General features: G+C 37.7%; 1 protein-coding gene across 6 annotated transcripts in view; it reads right to left on the reverse strand.

The window, feature by feature from the left end:
- Nucleotides 1–23,269, reverse strand: part of TTLL7 (tubulin tyrosine ligase like 7) — a 156,173-nt gene extending 132,904 nt beyond the window's left edge. For all 6 annotated transcript variants that reach the window (XR_005022097.1, XM_036870837.1, XM_036870836.1 and 3 more), the window contains exon 1: nucleotides 23,146–23,269. The gene's annotated coding sequence lies outside the window, so the exon portion shown is untranslated. The remainder of the gene's footprint in view (nucleotides 1–23,145) is intronic.
- Nucleotides 23,270–27,588: the final 4,319 nt, after the last annotated feature.

Below are 27,588 nucleotides of genomic sequence, written 5' to 3' on the forward strand. Positions count from 1 at the left end.
AAATCAAAAAGAAAAACGACCAAGAAGTAGTCACCTTATTTAGAAAAGTGGAGGTTATGACTGTTTGGGGGACAGCAACAGGAAAAGTCAGATTACTGAGGGTTTACTAGATAAAAGAAGGAAGAGATGACCTTCAAAAGGGAATGGGAAAAGAAAGATGGCATGTAGTTTAGGGGAAAGAAGGTCTAAAGGAAAGTTGGGTCTTTTTGGAGGTGTGTAGTAAGAGAGGGATATGAGAGAAAAAACTTGAATATGTCGAGCCAGTGAGTTGAAAATAATTAAAAATAAAAAAGAAATGAAATGCCTAATGGGCTAGGCACAAGGATCTAACTACAGCCCACAGGCCAAATCCAGCCTACTGCCTATTTTATAAATAAATATTTAGTGTAACACAGCGACCCCCTATTTGCATATTATTGTCTAAGGCTGTTTTTGCCCTAAAACGGTAGGACTGAATAGTTGCAATAGAAACCATCTGACCTCATACAGAAAAGTTTACTGACCCCAGAATGAGGGTTCTCTAAGAGCTAAAAGGAGAGTTAATAGACATAGAGAGGTTAACTCTCTACAAGAGTAGAAAATGTGAGATTTTGTCAACAAATAGTGGTCGAGAGAGGGAGGGATATAAAAAAATTAGTCCTGTTCTATGCCAGGGAATGAGCAGTGCACTGAGTGTCCATATATAAATTAGAAATGGTTTCAGGCCCCCAGAAAATAAGTCAACTATAATAATGTTAACAACTACTACTGATGGTTCTACTACTACAGCAATGACTAATATTAATATCATACTGCTTACTGAACATTTCCATCTGGATATTCTCAATGTCACCACAAACTCAAAACCAAACTCATAATCTTGGAATCTTCCTCTCCCTACCCCCTAGCAATTCCATGCTCAAGTCCTGCTTTGTTTACCCCCTGATTATTTTTGGAACCCATCTACTTGTTTCTGTCCCCTTCACCTCCACATCTAGTCCTAGCCACCATCACTCTTTCACTTGAACCACTACACTAGGTTCCTAATAGAAATACTCATATTTATACTCTTAGTCCCCTCCAATCCATTTCCTACAAGGCAGATTCCAAAATACAAATCTGATCACAATCTTGTCATGTTACTCTCGCACTTCCCTTCCCCCCGTCATCCTAGCTGGCTTAAACCCCTTTGACAGCTTTTCAGTGCTCATCTGATAAAACCCAAAAGCCCACTCATGGCCCAAAAAGACCTTTCCCAAAAAGACCTGTGGTACTAGTCAATTCAGCTAAGCTAACAATATTTCCTAGATATCCCTTCCTTACATAGTTTCAGGTTAGAGTTAGCCACAAGAAGAAATCTGCATGCAATTTTGAAGGCAGAAGTAAAAAAGTAGCCTTTGTGCTCCAAAGGTCAGTACAGGGGCGCCATGCACTGTTGCGCATGTTGACACTAATCTGCTGGCTCTCCCTGTTGGTATAGAGCAGCATCTGAGCCTGCAGCTGCTCCAGATCTTCAGCTTCTCCAGATCCTGGCACATCAAGCCTTTCTGGACCAGGCACACGTGCAGCTCCATGGCAAAGAACAGCACCTCTTCCTGGAGGTCACCCACATTGTCAAGACTAAAGAAGGCAAGAGTCAGATATACGTTCCAGTTTGTTCTTATGGGTTCCAATCTGTTCTAGTAGATTCTAGTTCATATTAGTTCTTTCCAATTTTCAGCCCTGCTGACCCAGCACCAGATGCAAAATTATAAGCCCTCTGTAAGCTGCTTTTCATCTTTATAATAAATATTTAGTGATTCTGCTTCCCTGATGGAACCCTGAACAGATGCAAGTGCCGATTAGCCTGCCTGTCTTTCCAGCCTCTGAGCCACCTTCCCTTTCACTCTCTGTGCGGTGACCACCCACTGCATGTTCCCACTACCTAGGCTTTATACATGATACTCTTTCTGACTGAAATCCACCTCCATCTGTCCCTGGCCTTTGCCTAGTTAGAGCCCACCTTCCCTGACATTACTCTCAGAACATTGGGTACTTTTCCTTCATAGCACTAATAGTAATAATTATACATTTATTTTTAATCAATTCCATCTCTGTCACTGGCCTATAAACTTGCAAAGAAATGCGACTATGTTTGGTTCTGCTCACAGGTGTTTTCCAAGCACCTAGAAAAGCACCTGGGACATGATAGGCGCTCAATAATGAGTGAATAAATGAATGAATATTTGCTCTGTACAAAGCACTATGTAAAATGCTTTATATAGATTATCTCATGTAATACTTACAAAAACGCTATGAGTCTGGAACTATTATCATTCCCATTTTAAAGATGAATAGATGAAGTTACATTGCTGTAAGTGGTAAGACTGGTACCTTATCACTTATGCACAAAGAACAGCTTTACTCCAGCATTCACACTATCAATCCCTTTGCCCTTCACAACACTATAAGGCCAACTTAATAAGATTTTTCTTTTTCATTTGACAAATGAATAAGCTGAAAGTTAAGAAGTTAGTTGACTTGCCTAAGGCCATGCTAGGTACCAGCTAAGGCTAGAGCCCAGGTCCAACACCAAATTCGTTGCTTTTTTAAAAAGAAACTTAATCCCGCTACCTCTCTACAGCCAGGCACAAAATTCATCCTTATACTGTATCCATTCAGATTCACCAAATCTCTCCTTCTGTGACTAACCTCCACAGTAAACTCTCTATGAGCACGATCTTCTTTTCAGAAATTAATAAACTTAATGGGAAGACATAGCACAGCACTTTAAACAACACAGTTGTATGCTAATGTCATACAATGCCATGGCTTAGTTTCCGTTAGCATCATTTTAACACATCCTAAGACCTTTAATCAAAGGGAATATAGAATGGGGGGAAATGTATATCATAGCATATTTATATGGAAATGTTTTTCAAAAGGATGAAGTTAATTTTTCATAAGGAAAAGGAAGTAAGGAAGAAGAAAGAAATAAGAGTAAGGGAGGGCTTCCCTGGTGGCACAGTGGTTAAGAATCCGCCTGTCAATGCAGGGGACACAGGTTTGAGCCCTGGTCCAGGAAGATCCCACATGCCGCGGAGCAACTAAGCCCGTGTGCCACAACTACTGAGCCTGCACTCTAGAGCCCACGAGCCACAATTACTGAGCCCGCGTGCTGCAACTACTGAAGCCCACGCACCTAGAGCCCATGCTCTGCAACAGGAGAAGACACCACAATGAGAAGCCCGTGCACCGCAACGAAGAGCAGCCCCTGCTCGCCACAACTAGAGAAAGCCCACGCGCAGCAACGAAGACCCAACGCAGCCAAAAATAAAAAAAGAGAAAAAAAAAAAGAGTAAGGGAGGAAAGCCAAGGGAAGAGGGTGGAAAGGATGGGTTGAGAGTTAAATTTTTCTTCCTAACAAAATTAAGCCATTTTTTTCAGTCACATAGGAGTGTATGATTTCATTTGCCTCTACAAAATATGCTTAGTCATTAATTCTAAGTAAATCACATGGCCTCTGACAATGGCTGTCCTGTGTGACACATTCTAGATTTCAACTGTCAATCACAAGAGACTCTAATAGTTCCACAGTGTCAAAGGTAATAATTTGAGAATGATGACAGCAGAGTGAGAGCACATGGCAGATAATCATACTGACAATACATATCAATCTTCATAAGACTCAACTCAATGGTTTAGATACTTCTCACAAATTCTAGAGTCCAATCCAAGTGGATTATTCCTAGCTTGGGTTTTACCATATTGGAATGCTCTGGAAACAAATAATCCTTCATTCAAATCCTACATTCAGAAAATGTTCTTCCTTTCTCTACTAATACTTCACCTCAAAACTGTTCTACTGCTATCAAATGAATTTAATTTTGTGCCTACAAAGGCTAACAAAGTAAAGGATTAAGCCCTTCTTTAGGCTTAAAATTCTTCAATTTTCTTGATATCCTCAATAGCAAAGCTTTTTAAACTAAATCAGCTGTAAAACCTTAAAAAGCTAATTTTCCTTCCTGAAATCTGACACTTCAATTTTAAATACCTAATTTCAGCTTTGAATACATGATGCCTGTTGGTATATCAAGCATTTCATTTTCAGGTGCACTGACAAGCAGAAATACCAACTTTTATTCTCAGTCAGAAAGCATAAAGTTCTTCAACTTCTTTTGCAAATATCTGACTCTACCATGATACACTTTTGCATTATGCATTTTTGTAAGTCACTGCCAATAAATAATAACTAACATATAGTAAATGCTTACTAAGTACCAGATACTATTCTAAGAACTTTACATCTACTAACTCATTTAAATTTAAGAGCATATGTACCCTACAAATGCTTTAATATGTGAATAGGTTGAAAGAAAATGCACAAAGAAAAAGGTAAGACAAGAATGCATTTTATCTAAACAAAGTTGATGTAGCAACTTACAAATCCATTTCCTGGACACAAAAAAATGTTTGTTTTGTTATTTGAACATTATTAAGTATAAGGAACACATACATCCATGAAAAATGAATGCTTTCTCAGTCACCATTATGGAAGCTGTTATTGAAAACTAAGAAGCAAACTAAAGATTATGACAAGAACTAGTAAATTCTTATTTAAATGCAAAGGCAACTAATAAATTATATATTTTAAATAAATCATTCAGATATTCTTTTTGAAGCAATTATATTATAGAAAAATCATACTGAAAAATAATTATAATAAATAAATAAGCTTCCTAAGACCAAAATCAAAACAAACAACAATAGCAAAAAGCATACCAGAAGACTACTAAGTATATCGACTTAATACAATGGAAAATATAGACCTTGTTAATAAGCACACAAAAAATATTCCAGTCATCATGACATTAAGCATAACAGATTTTGACATCAAGTGGCAAAAGCATTTGTAGGTTAATACTCACTTTTTTGTACTTTCTAGAAAATATACACCAGACACAATCCACTATATAATATCAATACATTTCTACTAAAATTAGAATACTTATGTTTGAGATATTTATCTGAATCAAACTGATCTGCTATACCTGTGTAAGTATAAGTCACTGTGTAAGTCTAAAATATTTTTTAAGGTATCCAATCTATATTCTTGAGGCTGTTCAGTGAAAGACAATTCTATAATTCATTGAAATAACTGCATGGGTAACTCAGCTCCTGATGATAAAAGTAGCCATTTTCCTCTCTAGTAAGCAGTGTTCTCCCTTTTTTTCTCAGTCATATGCTATTCTATTGTTTGACAGAACAAAAACAAAACATAGTGTTTTCTACATGATATGAAAAGCGCTTATTTAGCACAGTGCCTAAAACATAGTAAGCACCACAGAAGGGTTAGCTATACATTACTGTTGATGTTGTTAATCAAGGAAACCAGACATGTATCAAATGCCTACCATATTCCACACATTGCACTATAGGCTTCACAGTCAGGCATTTCAACATACACTGCACCAGAGGAGGTTTCAAAAAATACTTATGCCTATACAATACTTAGGAATAAGCTTAACTAAGGACGTGAAACTTGTACACTGAAAACTACAGAACAGTGACAAAAGAAATCCTAAAAGGGCCAAATAAATGGAGAGACATCCCACGTTCATGAATTAGAAGACAATACTGTTAAAATAACCACACTACCCAAAATGACTTACAGATTCAATACAATCCCTACCAAAATCCCAATGACATTTCTTATAGAAATAGAGAAAACAATCTTAAGATTCATATGGAACTACAAAGGACATCAAAAAGCCAAAACTATTTTGAGAAAGAACAAAACTGAAGGTAACACACTTCCTAATTTCAAAATATATTACAAACTTATAGTAAGTATAATAGCATGATACTGACATAAGGGTAGACACACAGACTAATGGAACAAAAGAGAGTCCAGAAATAAACCCACGTAAATATGGTCAACTGATCTTCGACAAGGATTCCAAGCATAAACAGTAGGGAAAGGATAGTCTCTTCAACAAATGGTGTTGGGAAAACTGTACATCCACATGCAACAGGATGAAATTGGACCCTATCTTAACACTATATGCAAAAAATCAAAATGGATTAAACACTTAAATGTAAAACCTGAAACTGCAGAATCCTAGAAGAAAACAAGGGAAATGCTTCATGATAGTGGTCTTGGCAATGATTTCTTGGATATGACACCAAAAGTACTGGCAACAAAAGCAAAGATAGACAAGTGGGACTACATCAAACTAAAAAGCTTCTGCACAGCAAATGAAACTGTCAAAAGAGTGAAAGGATGACCTTCAGAATGGGAGAAAATATTTGCAAACCATATATCTGATAAGGGGTTAATAGTCATAATATATGAGAAACTCCTTCAACTCAATAGCAAAACAATAAACCAATTAAAAAATGGGCAAAGGAGTTGCATAGACATTTCTCCATAGAAGACTTGCAAATGGTCAACAGGCATATGCAAAGACTCTCAATATCACTAATTATCAGAGAAATGCAAATCAAAACCACAATGAGATATCACCTCACACAATTAGACTGGCTATTATCCAAAAAAAAAAAAAAAAAAAGATAACAAGTGTTGGTGAGGATGAGGTGAAACTGGAACCCTCTCACATTGTTGGTGGGAATGTAAAATGGTGCAGGCACTGTGAAAAACAGTATGAAGTTTTCTCAAAAAATTAAAAATAGAACTACCATATGATCCAGCAATTCCACTTCTGAGTATTTATCCAAAATAATTGAAATCATGATTATGAAGAGATATCTGCACTCCCAGGTTCATTCCAAGACATGGAAACAACCTAAATGTCCATCAGTAGATGAATGGATAAAGAAAATGTGGTATATGCACATAATGGAATATTATTATGCTTTAAAAAAGAAAGAAATCCTGCCATATATGACAGTATGGGTGAACCTTGAGGATATTATGTTAAGTGGAATAAACCAGTCACAGAATGACAGATATTGCATAATAACATTTTTATGAGGTGTCTAAAATAGTCAAACAAGGAGAAACAGAAAGAAGAATGGCAGTTGGCAGGAGCTGAAGGGAGGGGAATATGAAGAGTTGCTATTCAAAAAATATAAAGTTTCAAAAAAGAAAAAAAAAAATACTGATGCTTGCCTGGGTCCCAGCCCCAAAAATTCCAATTTAATTGGTCTGAGTTACAGGCTGGGCATTGAAATTTGTTAAAGCTCCCCATTTGATTTAAACATACAGAAAAGTTTGAGAACCACTATTTAAATAGATGTGTTATTTCATTTGATCCTCATAGATTGTTTTATTAATTCCATTTTATAGATGGGAAAACTGAGATTCAGAGAGATTCACTAACTTGTCAAAGACTTGGACAGGTCTCCTCAACTCTCAAAACCTTCGAACTATACCATGTTGCCTTCTGAACTGCAAATATGCTAAAGCCATCATGTTTCTCACAATCTTGAAACCCTGATGAGAAAAAGCCAAATAGTTCCTTTGTAAACCTGCATATTGGGTATGAAAGGGTCCTCCCTATGAATTCTGAACTCTAGTACAGGTTTTTGCTTATTTGTTTTTTAAATACAGACCATGACCTATAGAGGGTCATGCAATCAATTTTTTGAGATTCAATCAGCATTTTTAAATGAAAGAATAGAACAGATGAAAATATAAGAGAGACAGACTGCATTGCACGTAGGAGGAAAAGTAAGTACTGAGTCTTGACATTTTTCTTTCTGGTAGGGGGCGGGGGGAACGCATGGGTGTGTTTGGGTGTATGTATACTATGGCAAGAAATAAATTGTTATTTCTTCTTACCATGAGTTGCAGCCAAATATGTCTGAAAAATATTCTAGCTAGAGATAAAAGCATGAGATAAAAAGACGATCCTGAAAATGGTATTCATTTTCTAATTTGCATACACTTAACCTGTGTTTTTCTCTAATCCTGGAATGTTCTCCTTCACCACCCAACATTCAAGCACAGCTTAGATGCCCCTTCTTTTCCTTCTATCTCTTAGGCAGAATGGTCTGTCCTTCACATGAACACTGTTACAAAATCTACCACATTGTATCATATTTTTAAAGTATTTGATTTAAAGTTCTTTACTGGAAAAGGCAGTGGCTCTCATTCTGAGCAATATGAACAAAACACAGAGCCTGATACATAGTAGAGCTTAATGTGTTTGTTTGGGTTTTTTTTAATTAGGTTGCAGCAACTCTGCATTATTTTACTCATGAAACTTTGGTGATACAAAATATAAATTAAGAATGAATCACATCTTCCATCTTTCTAAATAATCACAAATATTGTGACTTTAATATCTGGCTTATCGACACCTAGTCTACATGACACCCTTTCTCTGCCAAGGATTACATCAAAGAAGCAGGAAGACAAACTTTGACAGTATTTCTATTGCATTAGCCTACATTGTTTATACCAGCCTACTCTCTTATCTATTTTAATATTAAATAGACTTTTCCAATTTCTGTTTTCATACTTGGTTTTAATTAAACAGATTTACTGAACACTTACCAAACAAAATACACTAAACAGGTTATGTTTTGTTTCCATTTTACAAATGGTAATGGGGAAAAAAAAATTTTTAATAAAAGGCAAATCAAAACGAAACAAATAATGATTTATTCTCTCTTAATCTTAAATTCTTAACTCCACCAAACTCTTTTTATCATCTATGTTCATCTAAATAAAGGTATTTTATTATGTCTTTCACATTTCTTAACTTCACTGAAATACTGGCACTATTTGATTATTCAAAAAAAGTCTTTTAAAAATATACATTATATATATATAAATATATATACAAATATACAAATATGCGGTTTTAATATCTTATATCCCTGATCAGTCAAAAGTCCAATATTATCACAGTGATCTGAATAATTAAGACATTTAACAGATATCATTCACCATATCTAGTAAGCACCAGTTAATAGAAGCTATAGAAATTTAAATAAAACAGAACTCAAATTTATTTAGTATTAGAAGAAAGTAATTTAAAATTATAATAGGATATAAATGAGAATTAAAACTGGAAGAATGCCAGAAAGCATACTCCCTAAAAATCTACTTTAGGAATCCATGTGAAAATTTCTGCCAGTCTTTCTGCAAAGTTAACCTTCAAAATTTCTACTTACAAACTTTTGCAATCTTAAAACGTGAAGAAGAAAATCACATACCATTCTTTGCTTTCAAATTTTTGGCCCAAATCAAATGGCTTTATGACCTTCTACTTTATGTAGCTTCACCTAACATTATGGGCCCAACTATTAGAATGAACAGACAGCCATGGCTGGAGCTGACTGGCAGACAGCATCGCTGATTCATCTCAGGAAGAAGCAGGCTGCAGCGCCCACAGTTCTGATGATGTCCAAAGAGGGTAAAGTAATGGTCATAAGCCAAGTATTTCCTCTTGGAGCACAGACAGAAGGACTGGAAGTAGACAAAACTCTGAGCTCGCTACATTTGAATTTCAATTTAAATGTGGTTCCTCTGGGCCAGAAAAGGGCAGTGGGGAGGTAAAAGTAATAATTTGCAGAGCTATACTGTGATCCCAAGATTGGACAATTTAAGTATGTTTTTAGAATACAGTAACGTTTTCCTTTTTCACGTAATTTCGTTAACAAGAGTTATATGACTATTTCACCGATACTCTGCTAAGTATTTAGCTTGTACTTTATAACCTGGAGGTAACCTATAACAAAAAAAATGAATTTCCTATTTTCCCCATTTTAGTCCATTAGAATTTATATAACAGCTATCTCACCTACCAAATATATACCTAAACATTTTAGAGCTAAAATAATAACCCTTCATCTATTATATTATACAATCTGAGACAACTGCTTAAGAAGACCATCAGGATAAAAATGATGCAGATACCAGTCATAGAGATTGAGTTACAAATGTGCCCTGGGAACTATATGCACCAGAGAAGCTTTTCTTTCTCAGCTTCCCAGTCCATTTATCTGGCTCCTCACAGACCAGAATCCACTAATTAGAGGAGATGGACTAAGGGACCCTAAACCAGAACCACATCCAAAACTCAAATGAGACAGATAAATTATAGTCATAGAAAGAAAGGAAAGGAAAGGAGAGGAGAGGAAAGGAGAGGAGAGGGGAGGGAAGCGGAGGGGAGGGGAGGGGAGGGGAGGGGAAAGGGTAGCTCTCGTATTTACCCTCTAGAATGACATCCTGCAGATTTTCCATAATATAGAGAAGAAATGCTCTTTGCCAAAAATTAAACATTCATCTAGTTTTCCTATGAGAAACTGCAAGTCTCAACCATGAAAGCAAGACTAATAAATAGGTAGCATAAATCTAATAATTAAATATTTTTATATTTTTATAACTGATTTTTGTAACTCATGGTATAACTCATTTTTTAAGGATCAGTTTAAGTCAAAATTAAATCAAACTATACAGAAGACTTTCCAATAAAGCAAGAGGTGTTTTGGTATTTGGAAAAGGAAAACTGAATGAGAATTATAGTTTATTATATTATTATAACATATAATACTATATATTAATAATCATTTATAATTAATAATAGATTATGTTATTTTTATATGTTACAAATAAATAAGCATTTATTTAAACCCCAAAACTCTAATCTGGCAGTGAGGAAAATGGAAATTTCTAATATGATGGAAATTTGGCTATGTTATAATCAAATTAGTTGCTTAGAATTTCAAAACAATCACTGAGGCTAGGATATAAAATTGAGTCTAATTCATTCATTAGCACATGTTAAAAGTACCTAACTGACTCCAAACCTAAGATCATGACCTTCCCACTGATTTAGTATGGACAAGAAGGATCTGGGCCCTCCTTTCTCTTGTGGGCCCTGGGAAGCAGAGAGGAGCCCGTGCTCTAGCTTCAGCCGCCTGCAGACATCACAGTGAATCTGAGTTAGTCCACCGTGGGCAGCCCCAGAAGGCTTTAAATGATGTGGAAAATGTGTACAGATTGTAGGACTTACTTAAGGCAAATTCTCAAGGGATTACTAATGAAAGAAAATTAGACTCAAATGCTCAAAAGATTTTTAAAAATCAAATACCCATTACGTTGATCTGATAGTTGACTTTAAAAGACTACTGCTTAAGGAAGCAAACCAACCTAAAATGCTCATGCAATTACTACAAACTAATTTTACTCCTCTATTCAAAAAAGTCTGAGGCCTAATTCAACTTTTGCTAGGTGAGAATTTTCTAAACCCCAACAATTTTGTTTTCACTTTCTCTCCATAGAAACTTAACTGATCGTTTAAAAAACACTCCAGAAAAAATATTTTGGTCTGAAGAAAAAAATTACACTTCTCTGCAAGAGAGGCGGAAGTGGTAATTCCAACTATTTTATCTGTACCTGAAACTGTTCTAGCTGAAATGGGCATTTGGAGCCACATTCCATGTCATAAATTTAGGACTTCCAACACCTACTCTTCTGTGTGTTGGAACAAATGCAAAATTGATTTTGGAGGAGATTTAAACCTGTCTAAGATCATTACTTTAGCCCATTTGCTGCAGAGGAGCTGTGGCCTTCTATTTAGGTATATACATTTGGTAAAGTCCTATTACTCGGTCCAGCTGACTCTCAAATCATGGAATTCTTTACTTGACTGAAAAGAAATAATAGCAGGTAATTCTCAGGGAGCAAAACCTCAAACGGATTGCTCCTTAACATCTCAGCTAAGAATAATAATGTGTATGAAGGAATTCCTAAAAGATATGCAGAACTTTCTTTGAGACACTGTAACATCCATTCCTAGATTAAGCCAGATCATCAGAGAGCTACATACCTGGACCACACTACACTGCTGGTCACAGCCACCCTATAATAGAAGAATAGTTATCATTTATTGAGCACAGACTATAATCTTCACCTATATCACAATGCTCTCAAGGCAGATATTATTCTCATGTTAGAGAAGAAAATAATCAGATCTTTGGAGGTTACTTCCCCCAAAGACACAGATTCACATCATGGGCCCATTGAAGGACATTATAAAAAATAGCCCAAGGAATCCTACTGAATTCCACTGTAAGGATGTTGAAGACATTTTGCATTACACTATACTGAATCCACTTTAAAAGAAACTGTAGCATAAATTTCACTTTGGATTCTACATAGGAACAACTTTGTTCCTCTTAGGCAATTGGTTTGTTTTTCTCTTTGATTAGCTTTTCAATTAATCATTAAACTTTTTGTATGTCCCTCTTTGCCTGGAAGTTAGAAAGCTTGAATTAAATGTGTGCCCAGCTCTCAGTGCTTTGCGACCACCTAGAGGGGTGGGATAAGGAGGGTGGGAGGGAGATGCAAGAGGGAGGGGATATGGGGATATACGTATGCATACAGCTGATTCATGTTGTTATACAGCAGAAACTAACACAACACTGTAAAGCAATTATACTCCAATAAAGATGTTAAAAAAAAAAAAAGTGTGTCCAGCTCTAACAGACATGCAGGATTTCATAACATGGATATTGTGAGCTAATGTCTCCCCTAGCTCACTTCATCTTATTTTTTCCCTCACTGATATTCTAAGATTTTTTTATCATCTCATCTTGCATGTTCATTCTATTACAAACTAGGTAATTTCAAACGGTATTACCAAAATCTTATAAAAACTCTACAAGGTGTACATTTTGCTATATACAAATTATACTTCAATGAAGTACTGGGGAAAAATACAAAAGAAAAGCCATTTACAATAATCAAAATCAAAAGACAGTAATGTAAATTTTTCTTGTACTATCTTTTAGTCAATTCTTGGTAAAACATTCTAAATTACTTCATCCTTGCATAAGTTATAACTGAATTAATATTTCTATTATAATTTGTAACTTAAAATATAGTTATAAGTCTGTATAAGACATTTGTTAAAGTTAGGGTGGAGATAATTTTGAGGGATTTCATTTTGTGAAGATTACATTATGGACTTCTATTGGTCTATTTATCGTATTTTTTCCTAAGAGATTAGCATACATATCAATGAATTGATGTGGAGGAAAAAAGCATCTTTTTGTGAAATAAAAATACTAGCAGAGAAAGAGGAAAATGTGCACGTGTAACAACTTATTTAAACCAATGCCAAGTGTGAGATGAATATGCCCATGCCTCTGGCTTCACTTTTCTCCTTGCCTTGGTCGTCTTAGTAGTGCTTCTCAAACTTTTGGTGCTGGAACTCTTTATGCTCTTTCAGTTTTGTTGAGCTTTGTTTTTGTGGGTCATATCTATCAATATTCACCTTATTAGAAAGTAAAACTGATAAATGTTTAAAATACTGATTCATTCATTTTAAAATAACAATAATAAAACCATTACATGTTAACAAAAACATACTGTATTAAAAAATAACCACAGTTTTTTTAAAAAGGAGTGAGCAACAATGTTTTGTACTTTTTCAAATTCCTCTAATATCTTTCTTCAAGAAAATAGATTCTCATACCTGTTTCTGCATTCATTTTGATAAGTTCTTCTGGTTGAAATATATGGAAAAAATTGGCCTCACAGAGATATGTGGTTGGAAAAAGGAGTATATTAATACCCTTCTCAGGTTATTATAGATATTTGAATTTGATACAACACCAAACTCAACAAGCGGTAGTTTCTTAGTACCACATGAGGCCAGTAATATTCTAACAACCAAACCAAATAAAGGAAGCACAACAAAAAGGAAACTACAACCAATATCTCTCCTGAAATTAATAGCAAAAAATATTTAACATTGTTGGCAAATTGAATACTACAATAAGCATGTATATGTATGTGTGTTTGTATGTGTGTATGTATGTGTGTGTCATGTATACATGACCAAATGGGATTTATTCCATGTATGCAAGGCTGATTCAATATTTAAAAAATTAATCAATACAGTCCACCATATCAATAGGCTAAGGGAAAAATCACATGTCCATATCAATTGTTGCATAAAAAGCATTTGATGTAATTTGATATCCATTCAGGATAAAAAGTCTCAGTACACTAGGAACAGAGGGGGGAAATGCCTCAACCTAATAAAGAACATCTACAAAAAAACATACAGCTAACATCATACTTAATTGTAAAAGACAGAATAATTTTTCTCTAATATTGGGAAGAAGGCAAGGATGTCCACTCTCACCATTCTTATTTAGCACAATACTAGAAGTTCTAGCCATTGCAACAAGGCAAGAAAAATAAATTAAAGGCATACAGATTGAAAAGAAATTGTTTCAGTTTGCAAATGACATGATTGCCTACATTAAAAAAAATCAAAGGATCTACAGTCCTAGATCCAAAATGTAGAGTCCAGTAAGGTTTCAGGATACAAGACCAACACAAAAACCAATTGCATTTCTATATATTGACAGCAAAGAAATGGAAACAAAAATTTTTAATGCAGTATCATTTACGGTTGCTCCAAAGAATATGAAATACTTAAGTATAAATCTAACAAAACATGTGCAAGATATGTGTAATTAAAATTATGGTATTTTGATAAAAGAAATCAAGGAAGACGTAAATACCTGGAGACACATAGCATGTTCACAGATTGGAAGAATCAGTGTAGTAAAGATGTTAATTCTAGACTTCCCTGGCAGTGAAGTGGTTAAGAATCTGCCTGCCAATGCAGGGGACACGGGTTCAAGCCCTGGTCTGGGAAGACCCCACATGCCATGGAGCAACTAAGCCCATGGGCCACAACTACCATGCCCACGTGCCACAACTACTGAAGCCTGTGTGCCTAGAGCCCACGCTCCACAACAAGAGAAGCCACCGCAATGAGAAGCCCTAGCACCGCAATGAAGAGTAGCCCCCATTTGCCGCAACTAGAGGAAGCCAACACACAGCAACAAAGATCCAATGCAATGCAAAGGGAAGAGAAATGGGAACATATTGTATATGTATAACTGATTCACTTTGTTATAAAGCAGAAGCTAACACACTATTGTAAGGCAATTATACTTCAAAAAAGATGTTTAAAAAAAAAAAAAAAAGATCCAATGCAGCCAAAAATTAATTAATTAATTAATTTTTAAAAAATGTTAATTATCCCTAAATTAATGTACAGGTTTAACATAATTCCTATTAACATATTAGTTAAATTATAGCAACAAAATTCTACATTAAACAGATTAAAAAATGGATCTTCCAAAAAGAAAAAGTTAATCAAAATTAAGTATAATTTGTTAAATAATTACATCAGGCATCATAATTGCAAAGTCTCAAAAATAATCTCATGGACTTCAAAGAATAAAGAGGAAAATAATAAACAACAACTTGAAACAATTCTATCAATACATTTTTAAACTGCTAAAAATAGTGCTACATAGGCAATAAAAGCAAAACTAGACAAATGGGACTACATTAAACAAAATTTTTGTGTACATCAAAGAACACAATCAATAGAGTGAAAAGGCAACCTATGGAGTGGGAGAAAATCATTTATCTGATATAAAGAACTCCAACAACTCACCAACAAAAAATCAAATAACCAGATTTAAAAATGGGAAAAGGATTGCATAGACATTTCTTCAAAGATGATATAACAACAATCCCATTTCTAGCTATATATCAAAAAGAACTGAAAGCAGGGTCTTGGAGAGATATTTGCACACCTATGTTCATAACGGCACTATTCTCAATAGCAAAGATGTGGAAGCAACCCAAATATACATCAACAGATGAATGGATAAACAAAATGTGGTGTATATACAATGGAATATTACTTGGCTTTAAAAAGGAAGGAAATCCTGTCATATGCTACAACATGGATAAAACCTTAGGGCATTTTATTAAGTGAAATAAACCAGTCACAAAAAGACAAATACTGTATGATTCCATTTATATTAAGGTATCTAAACTACTAAAACTAATAGAAACAGAAAGTAGAATGGTGGTTACCAGAGACCTGGGGGAAAGGGAAAGGGGAGTTGTTGTTTAATGGGTATAAAATTTCAGATTTGCAAAATGAGAAAGATCTAGAGATCTATTTCACAACAATGTGAATATATTTAGCAACAATGTGACTATATTTAACACTACTGAACTATACACTTAAAAATGGTTAACACGGTAAATTTTATGTTATGTGTTTTTATCACAATAAAAAATACAAAACATTAACTGAAAGAAAAAATTGTTGCATTTGTGGAATGCCTACAAAATATCAGAAATCACCCAAATAATTACATAAATCACAGTATTTTTATACTACTCTGGACTTTTTTCTTCCAGAAAACATGAATATCACTTGCATATTACCATAATATGTATAGTTATACCAAGGGGAGAAAAACGCTTGGATTACCATTAGGTAATTTTACTTGGAGATCTAAATATCTATTCACAGGTACTGCTGAGTGTATTTGTTTAATTTTGTTCTCAGTAGAAGCTATACTTTAGGACCTTCACTTCATCCTATATTTATTATTCTGGTTCCTTATGAATTCAAAAACAAAATTCACAGATACGCTTTCAAGCACATTATGGAAGTAAATAGGCCATACTATAACTAATGAAAAATACATTTAACTTTTAATTCCTTAGTCAAGGATGAAAATAGCTCTCCACACATACCCAAGATACATTTTTAAAAGAGGAAATGCCTCCTATTCCAAAATGACAACCTCCTAACATATGTAGCAGCAAACTTTTCTTTCTGCCAGAAATGCCCATTCGGCACTGACTTCTGACAAGTGAAAAAGTTTTCCACATATGTATAGTCCACTTGATTTTAAGAAGCACTGATCCCTCCCTTTAAAACTTTCCTGAATATTAAAATGTCTGTTTTCCTTTAATTTTTGCAGCAAATTCCAGAAATAACTTGTTTACATTTTCCAAAAATAATGGATTGAAGTATGTGTGTGTTGACTAAGGGTGAAACTGACACGGACTAAAAGTAGACATCAGAGATTAGGAAAAAGTATTCAATGGATTTGATGAGTTATTTTTTTTTCTCAAATACTGTAAAAGTAGTAAAACCATTAAAACTATCTAATAAATGAATGAAGGTCATCCCCTTTTTTACATATAACCGTAAATAGTAGCACCTATTGTCAAAATTAGTATTAAAGGGGCAGCTGTAGACCAATTTCTAATCCTACGATGATTCGGCATGCATTTTGCCTGTTTTTTTTTCCCCCTGCCTAGCTCGATTTCTCACATCATTAAAACGGAGGAAGTAATGTCTACCAATCTTTAGGATTCTAGATTGAGAGATGCTAAGTAATTAAATACAATATTATCGTCTTGGATGTGATCAAACCTACAGCTAAATGAAAACGTCTGCATCTGGTTTCATGTGAACTAAGCTGATTGTAGAAAATGTTCAATTTCTATCTTTCCTCTCCATAGAGTAGCTAGCACATATTTGTTTGGGTAACTGCAGACAGACCGATTCTAAATATAAACTGAGACGTGTGCTAAAATTATTGTCCTGATTTTTCAGCAATCACTATGAATGTCACACATGATTACAGATTCTATTTATTAAATACTTGGAAAAAATATATTTTAAATAATTGCAATGACAAAATTACACATGAAAAATCTTCCCATCAAATGCAATGATGCAAATTAAATCCACAGTTCCTGACTTTTCCTACCAATACACCACACATACAACCATTCATATCACAAAGCCAGTCAAACATAGTACTAGAATCACATCAATTAGATTTTACACAAATTTTAAGTGGGCTCTCTTCTCTTACAAAAGAAAGACAGTACTACCTTAAATGAGAAGTATACCTAAGCAGCCCTAAAATTCTAATCCAGCAAAGAGCATAGAAATAATCTTGAAGCTGCTGCCTGGATTACTCCTGATCCATCTTCCAAATCTACAAATGCTCAATTTACTGTAAAAAGTCAACTTCACTGCAAATAAGCTCAGAGGAGGGAGGAGAATTTTTATAAAAACAAGCTACTGCCGCCTTGCTGAATTAGATGTGTCACCAGTTCAGACTTTGCAAAGTAGTGGGTAAAAGAGATAGAAATGTTCAAAATAATCTTCTATCAAACATAATGTTCCATTTCACATAGCTACACAGAACAAAAATAACACAGAAGTTTGGAAGCTCAGGTGCCATGACACAATTTAGAAAAACCAAACAATGTGGACAGTTCAGCATGCCCAGTGGACCAAAAATATCATCAATTTCAAAAGGAAGGAGTAATCAGCCCCAGGGGAGACGCAGTGACCACTTGACCACCTACCTCTAAACCTTCAAAGAAGTCAAAGAAACACCGGCCAACTAGTTGCTTACAAGTAAGAAGTGAAAGAAAAAAGAGAAAATTGGATTTATCACTCAACTCCCAGAGCCTCAACAATCCCAACACCTTGGCTTTGTCAACTATCGTGTGTACCATGGGTGGGAATGTGTTAGGTAAATGTCAAATGGGAACTAACGAAATAAGGGTAGTGGAGAATAAATAATAATAATAAATAAATTTAAGTTTTTAGCTTTAACTTAAACCTAGGGAAAACTGTTGACTAAGCCCAGTTGAACTCAGAAATAATGCCTGGGAGGAATGGAAATAGATTTACCACATTCTAATAGCTTAAGCAAACTGTTTTAAATAGTAGGTCCCAACTAAGCACACGACAAATTCTGCCCAAAATATTACTCAGCCTACCTCAGTGCCCAACTTCCACCAGAAATCATCTGTCAGGTCCTAAAAAGACGGGCCCTATTTTTGGTTTGTAAAGTGATGCTTCAGTTTTCATTGTTTCCTTTCACATCTTCCCAAACTGATGATATATTCCAAGTACCTGCCTCTCTGCTACCTACTTGTGTCCTCGAGGCACTTTCGTATCCCTAACTCCCCTTCCACTGGTTCTCAGAGACACTTCATGGCCTCCCTGCCTCAGTGGCTCCCTGGCCTCAAATTCCAAGGAGAATGGGGGCGGGATCCAGAGGAAACCCAGGTGAGAGCCTGGGGGAGCAAGGCAGAGGCCTGGCCAATGCACCTGTCCAAGGAGGTAGTGTCATGTAACCCTACAACTGGTGGGGCACTGAGGCACACTGTCTCTCCTCAATGAGGGGAATTTCCTCTGGTCGAGGAATACTGGGAACGAGGGGAGGGCAGCACCCGAATGCCGGCAGGGGATATTGGAAACCTTAGGCGCCTCCCCAGCGGCTGCTGTTCTCAAAGGCCATCTCTGGCTATGTGCACGGGGGAGAGGGCGAGAGTCTTCAATGTCCACCAGACACTCTTGCACCTTGTAACCTGGGCTTCTGCTGACATCTGAAGGAGGTCTGGAATTCCTGCGCTCACCTATGTGGATTCTCCAAATTAGAACGCGAGAGCGAGTTCATAAGCCTTGCACTGCCGGGATACTGAAGCTGAGACCTGGGAACCTCATACAGGAGGGTGGAAGAAGTTTGAAAGAGACAGATATTGTGTGGAGGATAGGGGTGGATTCCTGAGGGAAGGGCACGGTAAAGGAGAGAGTTGACATCCACAAATACAACACCAGGACCAGAAAGTAGTCTATCACACAAGCCCCTTCTCTGGCTACAAACTCTTGCTCACTCTCACCAAACCTGTCCTCCATTATTTACATCTTCTCTCTTCAGTGGCCCCAACTGCCTGCCTTTCTCCCAGTACCCATGATTTAACTAACCTTTCTAATCAAAAGACAAGTTTGCCTGAAATAGTATAATGTGAGGAGCCACAGCCAGGAGTGTTATTAATTAATATGCAAATATCCTATACTTAATATGCTAATGCTCCAAAGAGAACATACAGAATCCAGTAGAGTTTTAAAACTTGCATAAAATTTAGTCAAAGTAAGCATCACAAAAAAAAATCTGTAACTATGTGTGGTAATGGATGTTAACTAGACTTACTGTGGTGATCATTTTGCAATATATACAAATATTAAATCATTACATTATATACCCAAAACTAATAAAATGTCATATACCAATTATAGCTCAATTTTTTTAAAAAAAGTCAAACAAGAACTCAGAACCTTTTAACCCAGAACTTTTATTTCTGAGACTCTATCCTAAGGAACTAATTTCTAAAATTTAGAAAAGAGCTTATGAACAAAGATGTTCATCACAGTGTTATTTATTATCATCAAAAATACAGTGACTATGTATTTGTATAACAGATTCATTTTGCTGTATACCTGAAACTAACACAACATTGCAAATCAATTATACTGCAATAAAAATTTTTTTAAAAATACAGTGACAATGAGGAGTGATTAGAAATTTATGGCACATCTACCTCATGGAAAATTATGTAGGCATTTTAAATGTTCACTGCCAAATTGTAATTAAGTGAAAATTACTGTTATAAAATTTAAAGTAAAAATGTATAAAAAGTAATATACACAGCATGATTAAAACTATGCACAGAAAAAAGAGTGGAAGGAAACACATCAGTATGTTAATAGTGGTTGTCTTTAGTTAGTAAGATTACAGTGATTTTTTTTATATATTCTTAGTTTCCAAATTGTTTGTAATACTATAATGAAAGGGGAAAAGCTTTTAAAAAGGCAAACCTCCTTGGAAGAGGAAAAATCTTACTTGCATAGAAAACTTTCTGGGTTTAGTGCTTTTAATATCAGTACCCAGGACACATAACATTTTCTCAAACGGCACTTGGAACAAGGAATATGGAGAATGTGAGCAAGACAAGCCAAAGAGAAACTTGGCTTGCTCAGCGACCTACACTAGTTCCCTATGATTACCCAACAAGGAGCAGATTTCACTGCCTGATATGCAAGGTTCTTCATAATTTGTCACCATGCATCCAAACAGTACATGACCACTTCTCTGCTGAACTTCTTCATCTGACTTTCTCTTTCCTACTAAAAGCCTTCCCATCTCTCACAGAGTGATTTAATACACTTCCATCCATGAAGACTTTCCTGATCCTCTTATGACCCTAGCCATTACTATTTCTCCGTCTTCTTAAGGTGTTCATATGGCACTTAAGTCTGTACTACATTTTTCCGGTATTAAGCCAATTCTATCTATTTGGTTAATTGCTCGTATGTAGGTAAATATTTTCCCAGCTAGACTTTTAGTTTCCCCAGCTAGACTTTTAGAATTTAGATGGTCTGCAGATAGTAGTCATTCGACAAACACACACACACACACACACACACACACACACACAGAAGGGAAGAGAGAGAGAGAATACAGTTCTAAAGCCAAGTTGGTATTATATTCATACTCAGTGATGTTATCTAAATAAAGTGTGTTGCATCTGTTTTAAAATGTTCCTACTGACCCTCCAACGCTAGAACATGCACTTTCCTTTTTTTTTAAATAGCAGTGGGATTGTATTTTTGCTTATTCATTCATACCAATTCTGCTGTCTCCTTTGGGATTAAACAGATTGGACCACAAGAGCCCTCACTGAGGTCAGGGCATGGTCTATAGCCATATAAAGAACAAAAAGAAATGACCTCCTAGAAACCAAACTTAAGACTCATCTCAAGACTCTACTTCTCTTAACAGCCTTGTCTGAACAACAAATGTAAATTTGTGTCTCCATTTTATCCCTTTAGTCTATCAATATCCTCATCAACTCAAAAAAGAATTCTCCAATGCAAATGGTTAAATACTTTAGGAATGATGGACTAAGATGACTATGTTCCTATCTGCCCTCATATACTAGCCCAGTACTTGGAGATAATGAGCATTCGTACTATAGCAACCTGCTTCCTGAAACATCAACAAGAGTTGCATATCTTAAGAGAAAATATATAAATCATAAATGAAAGCAAATCAAATGGCCAAGCAAGGAACAAAGAAAAACCTAGCATCCATTGTTGTTATAGAAAGAGCATACAAGGTCAATATAGCTGTTGACTCTGAAGGGCAGGGTAAAAACAAATCAATACAGTTTCCCACTGTACAGAGCTACACTTTGCTACAACACATGTTTTGTGTAAGAGTCAATGCTTGTCCAGATTCCACCACTAGCTAGCTGTGTAATCTTGAACCTTCTCTGTATTTCAGTTCCTTCGTCTGTAAAATGGAGCTATCACCTGCTATGCCAAAGCACAAAGCATTCACCATCTATCACTGCCAAAAATGTGTTGAACAGCTCCTGTTATGACCTAGCTCTCCTATGCAGTGTGGTCCAGATACTACTTTTTGGCATATGCTTTCTAAGAAAATAGTATGTTTTTTCAAATAATTCAAAGAATGCTCCTACTTTTATACTAAAAGAATGATAATTCCATACACAGGAAGTTTACAGGTTGTTGCTGTTGTTTGAGGTTAATTCTATGAAAATTAATACTATGTTTAATATGTAATAAATCATATATATGTACATATAACTTGGACACACTTGGATACACAACTTCTTAATACAGTGGAAGGTTCGTGGGCTTTGGGATCAGGGAATCTTATATCCAAATACCTATGCTGTGACCTTGAGCACGTAATATAACTTCCCCGCTCTTCACTTTGCACATTTGGTTCTGAGTTGTTGTCATGATTTAATGAAATTATTTATATATATATATATATATATATATATATATATATATATATATATATATATATACATGTGTGTGTATGTATATATAAAGTGCCTAGGCTCTGAAAGTATTATTTCCTACCTCCCTTAAATCTGTTCCTACTATGTCAAGAGCAATCAAACCCACTCTGAATACAAGACAACTTGGATACAGCATCTTTCTCACACGTTAGCGGGGGATGCAACGCGATGTGAAGTTGAGCGAATGATGGCACGAATTGGGCATCCAACCGAGGAAGAAGTAGGGAAAATGACAGGTATAGAAAAGGGCCCTAGACTTCACTCGCCTGTGCGAAAAAGACACACTGAATACTGCACCGCACACTCACGGAGGTCTGTACCGTGATGTGGGAAAAGGACAGAATCACAGAACAAGCCAGCAGGGAGCCTCCTAGCTCCCCCCACCCGACCTCGCCCGCCGGGGTCGTTCATCTGGAACCCAGAAGCTGAGGAGAGGAAGGCAACTGACCTCGGCACCCCCCCCACCCTCCCCCATTCTGCCCAAATCTCTCAGGGCGCGAATGGTGCTGAATCATTAGCACCAACAGCAGCAGCTCCCCGTGCCGCTGCTCCCGCGGGGGCCAGTGTCCCCGGAGCAGTGACCGTCCGGGCGGGGGCCGACACCTCGGGGGCGTGGGGACAGGGAAAGGGGGTCAGGGAGGATCGGGGCAGCAGGTACTCACCGGGGTAAGGAAAACCCAGCCCGGGTCCTCGCCTCCGGGCTGCGGGCGGTCCCTCCGCGGCTCCCGCGCGCCTCGGCTTCCCACCGCGGCCGCCCCGGGCCCGGCAGCCTGCGCTGAATGTCGGCTGCTCCCCTCCGCCCGCCCACCCACCCACCGCCCGCGGCAGCCACAGCTCTGGGCGCCGGCGCTCGACCCGGAGCAGCTGGAGCAGGGGGCGCAGCCAAAGGGGTGGTGGCTACCGACGGGCCAGACCATTCGCGGGCGGCGACCGGGGGTGCGCGACGTTCGCGGCGGAGCGGGAGCGAGGGCGCCGGGGCCGGCGACGGTTGGGAGGAACCAAGGACGAGGGGGCTCCTCAGCACCCTGCCCCGCGCCGGGATGGCTACGGGCGGGAGGGGCCAACCGAGGAGCGTCCTCTTTTCCCGACTGACGACTGGAGAAGGGGCTTTAGCTTTTCCGGCCCCCCTCCCGGTTTGCTTTGGTCCCGCTCTGGGTTCTTTTAGAAGCCGGCAAACAGAAGACCTAGCAACGCGGGCGCCTGGGCGGTGTCCCCTCCTAAGGAGATGTGAGAGGGCGCTGGCCCGGAGCCCTGCCTTCGTGCCCCTGCTGCTCCAGCGCGGGCCCCCGAGGCGCCAGTCCTGCTGCAGAGCTCACCACTGATGTATTACCACCAGGCAGAGCGGGCCGTCTGGAGCCCTTGACGGGACTCTTCAGATCTTTTATCCAAGCATCTCTGTGGAGCAAAAAATAAAAGGGTATTTATCCAAGGCCAGCTTGAAAGTTAGAAAATAAAATCAAGTGGTTCCCCCATCCTGTAGGTGCTTTGTAGATACGGAGAAGTGAGCGACAGTTTGGAATCCGTTTTCCTTTCCTCCGCAAAGGTTGAACCACAGCAGCTGGAAAATGTAGATTTAGGAAACCGTTTTAACATATAGATCTATACAAGATGATTAAAGAAATGCACAACTATTTGAGGGTCATTGTTCACCATTTTACAGATTAGTGTCTTGGGAATGGGGAGGGAATCGTATCTTCATATGAAATGAACTTTATGTAACTGGAAAGAGACACCCCACACGTGACCTCCCTTAGACTTTAGTGAAAGCACTTTTGTGGTCCCTGCCCCTGACACAACCAGGCTGAAACAAGTTCATGTCAGACCATGGTGGAGATGGAGACAAGTGTATTGTTCTCCTTATAGAAAGAAAGAGAACAGAGTTGGCAACTACCTATAAAAATATGATTTAAGGGAGCCCAAAAAAAGGCCCACCAAATTCTTCTCAAACAATATGAAATTCCACAGTTAAAAGCCGTTTTCTCTGGATTAAGGTTTTGTTCTCTTTTGAGTAAATTAACAAGACTTTTTAACATAAATTGAGTACCAGCTATGGACCAAACACGGTGCATGAGGGATCTTAGTTCCCCAACCAGGGATCAACCTGTGGCCCCTGCAGTGGAAGCATGAGGTCTTAACCACTGGACCACCAGGGAAGTCCCCATATTGCTGCTATTCTTCAAAAAGAGAAGCTGGCCTCAGAGTTTGTTGTGCTGGGTTCACATATCATAAAATAAGTGGCAGAACAGGCATTGCAGCCTGGAGTTTTTGACTAACTCCTTTCCACTAGAATGCCTCTGGGAAACACAGGCTAAGCCTTATCACACCCGATTGGCACTTGAACATGAGTTTGTTTATCCTTCCCTTGTGAAAACTAGGTTTCATAGTGGAGAAAGGCATACTTAAGTATCTAAGGTGGACATCACCCTGAGATTAGGAATAAGGATCAGAAAGAAGAAGCTGGACTTCATCCAGAACTAGACTGAAAACATCTATTTCAAAAACGCATGATTAGAGTCATGTGAAGGTGAGGAGGAATTCTTCATTATTTTTTCGTTAATCGCTATATGGCACTTTACACAACACTTAAACAATTGTTACTCTATTACACTTTACGCTATTCTTCTTCCAATCCCAGGAAGGAGCAAGAGTTTTTTAATGGGCCTAATGTCATTATATACCTCCTTATATACCTTACTAGAATTTAAAGAAGTTAACAGGGCATTAACAACTTTCATATCACCTTAAAGAAGCTTTCTGGGAAATAAGAAATTAAGTTGTTAACCTTATATTGTGCCATTGTTATTACATTAACTTTTGTTATAGATGTTCATACATCAGTACCAGCGCAACAGAAATCCCCAGAGCTCCACGTTGCTGAGAAGCCTGGGTACTAGATCCCCAGTGAAGCCAGGCAGCTGTGACTCAGGGCCATGATGGCCTCTGCCTCAGAAATGTGTGATTCTTCTCTCCATGCACAGATGTTTCACTTTCAAAGGAGACAACAAAGGAACAGAATTGGAGTAGACAAGATGCCTTTCGAATTAGAATTCTCTGTCTGGTTGACAGGGATATAAGAAAGGAGGATAAGGTCTTTGGTGGGCCACCTGAGACCAAACTGGGGTTTAGAACCTTATCATCTATAAACCCGATGGACTTGGCAACAACTCCAGCCATCTGTTCGTATACGTTGATGATCTTGGAGCATATGTTTCTGAATAAAGAAGGATGGAGAAATTTTGTGCCAGAGGCCTTGGGAAACTGTCAAAAGAAATGGAGGGAGTGATGTTGTGCCTGCATTCCCTGCTCTCCCACAGAGTCTTTGAAGGGTTTTAAGCCCCCTGGGGAAAGAACTTAGGGCCAGAGACTGAGGAATCATTTTTGCAAATGACTGTGGGATTTCAGATTTAAGAAGTATTACTTTGGGCTCTGGTGACAAAGTATAGCACAGAACTGGAGAGAGGGTCATTCTCTCAACCCAGTCTGCCACAGACCTCTGTGTACCTTGTCACCAGTAAGGAAGGGCTCTACCCAGAGAAGGCATATTCTCATAACGGACACTAGTGCCCAATCCAGGGTCAAGATAACTTGATGAGGAGCACAGACCAGTAGAACAGGAGTGGAATTGTTCCTGAGCATCTGAGAGAAACAACTGAAGATTTCCAGTCCTAAATGGTGGAGCCCGTGTAGAGGGAGGTGATTGATAAAACTTATTTAGGCAGTGATATTAAGGTGAATTCATTTGTATTCACAAACCAGAATCACATGGGGATGTTCAAATGATATTACACTTAAAATTATATTAATAAGAAGAGAGCTAGAGAGAAAGAAAATACTTAATGCCTTTGATAAAAGTACAGTGTGAGCCACACAATGTTGAAACTTGATTCAAGAATATTAAGTACCTACTATGTGTTGGCCCCATACTAAGGTGTATGGTGACATTAACCTCCCAAGCTACTCTTGCTGAGGAGAGTATTTACTAGCGTTATTGAGGCAGGAGATAAATGGATTCCAGTTGTGTAATTTACAACTAGCCTCCTATTTATACTTCGGATAGAAATAACAACAGGAACAGGATGAATAGCTGGACTTTGTCTCCTGTGAACACTTTAAGATAACAGTAATGGCAGAGGCAGAGAGGGGCTAAGCCCTGCTTGGGTAAAAGATAAGGAAGTCACATCTTTCTCATTGTTGGGGTCAGGGAGACCTCCCAAATTACACATGCACGGAAAGTTTCCTCAGGAGAGGGGGTACCAGACCATAATAAGTTTTGCTAACTTCCCAGAGACCCTCAAGTTGAAATCCATCTTGGCTAAAGGATGCGCGTGCACATACGGAGGGCCCTGAGACAAATCAGGTACAGGGTCAGAGCAAGACAATTGACCAGAGGAAAACAAAGACCCGGAAGACTGCCCCCTTATAAATGATCTAAACTTCCCAAAGGTGCAACTCTTACTGAGCCCACCCATGTGTCTATCCGCACGTATTCCTCTCTTAAAAAACACTTTACCTGCTTGGCTATTTTCCGTCTCTTTGTTGAAATTCTTTCCCAAAGGGGCCGAGACCCAAAGCAGTGCCGCCATCCAGGTTCAATCCCTGGTCGGGGAACCGAGATGCCACTTCAAGTCCCCACAGCCGCGGCCACCCTCCAGCTCCCCTGAGATCATTATTTCTGTTTATTTGCTTTTAGCTAACACTTTTTAAATCATTATTTTTAAAGTAAGTACTATTATCCTATGAAGTACTATTTTCATCCTCATTTTTTAGATGAAGATACTTAAAGATTAATTTGTCAAAGGTAACACAGCTGGAAAAAAGCAAAGCCAGGTTTCAAACTCAAACCAATACATGACGTTACTGTCTACATACTTTTACTGCCTCCTGCTACACAGAAAGCAAGTTTCACATCGTATGTTTGTCTACAATGGAAAATCTATTTTCTTTTTTTTTAATCGATTTTCAACTCTCATACTTAAAAGGAAATGAATCATTTATCACAAAGAGGATTTAAATGAGAGTCCTCCCAGTGGAAATACTGAGTACCCTTTTCTATGGACTGTTTCAGTGGAATATTGGGTAACCGTTAGGTTTCTGTGCTCGAAATA

The sequence above is a fragment of the Balaenoptera musculus genome, chromosome 1 (assembly GCF_009873245.2).
Source record: "Balaenoptera musculus isolate JJ_BM4_2016_0621 chromosome 1, mBalMus1.pri.v3, whole genome shotgun sequence".
Taxonomy (NCBI): Eukaryota; Metazoa; Chordata; class Mammalia; order Artiodactyla; family Balaenopteridae; genus Balaenoptera; species Balaenoptera musculus.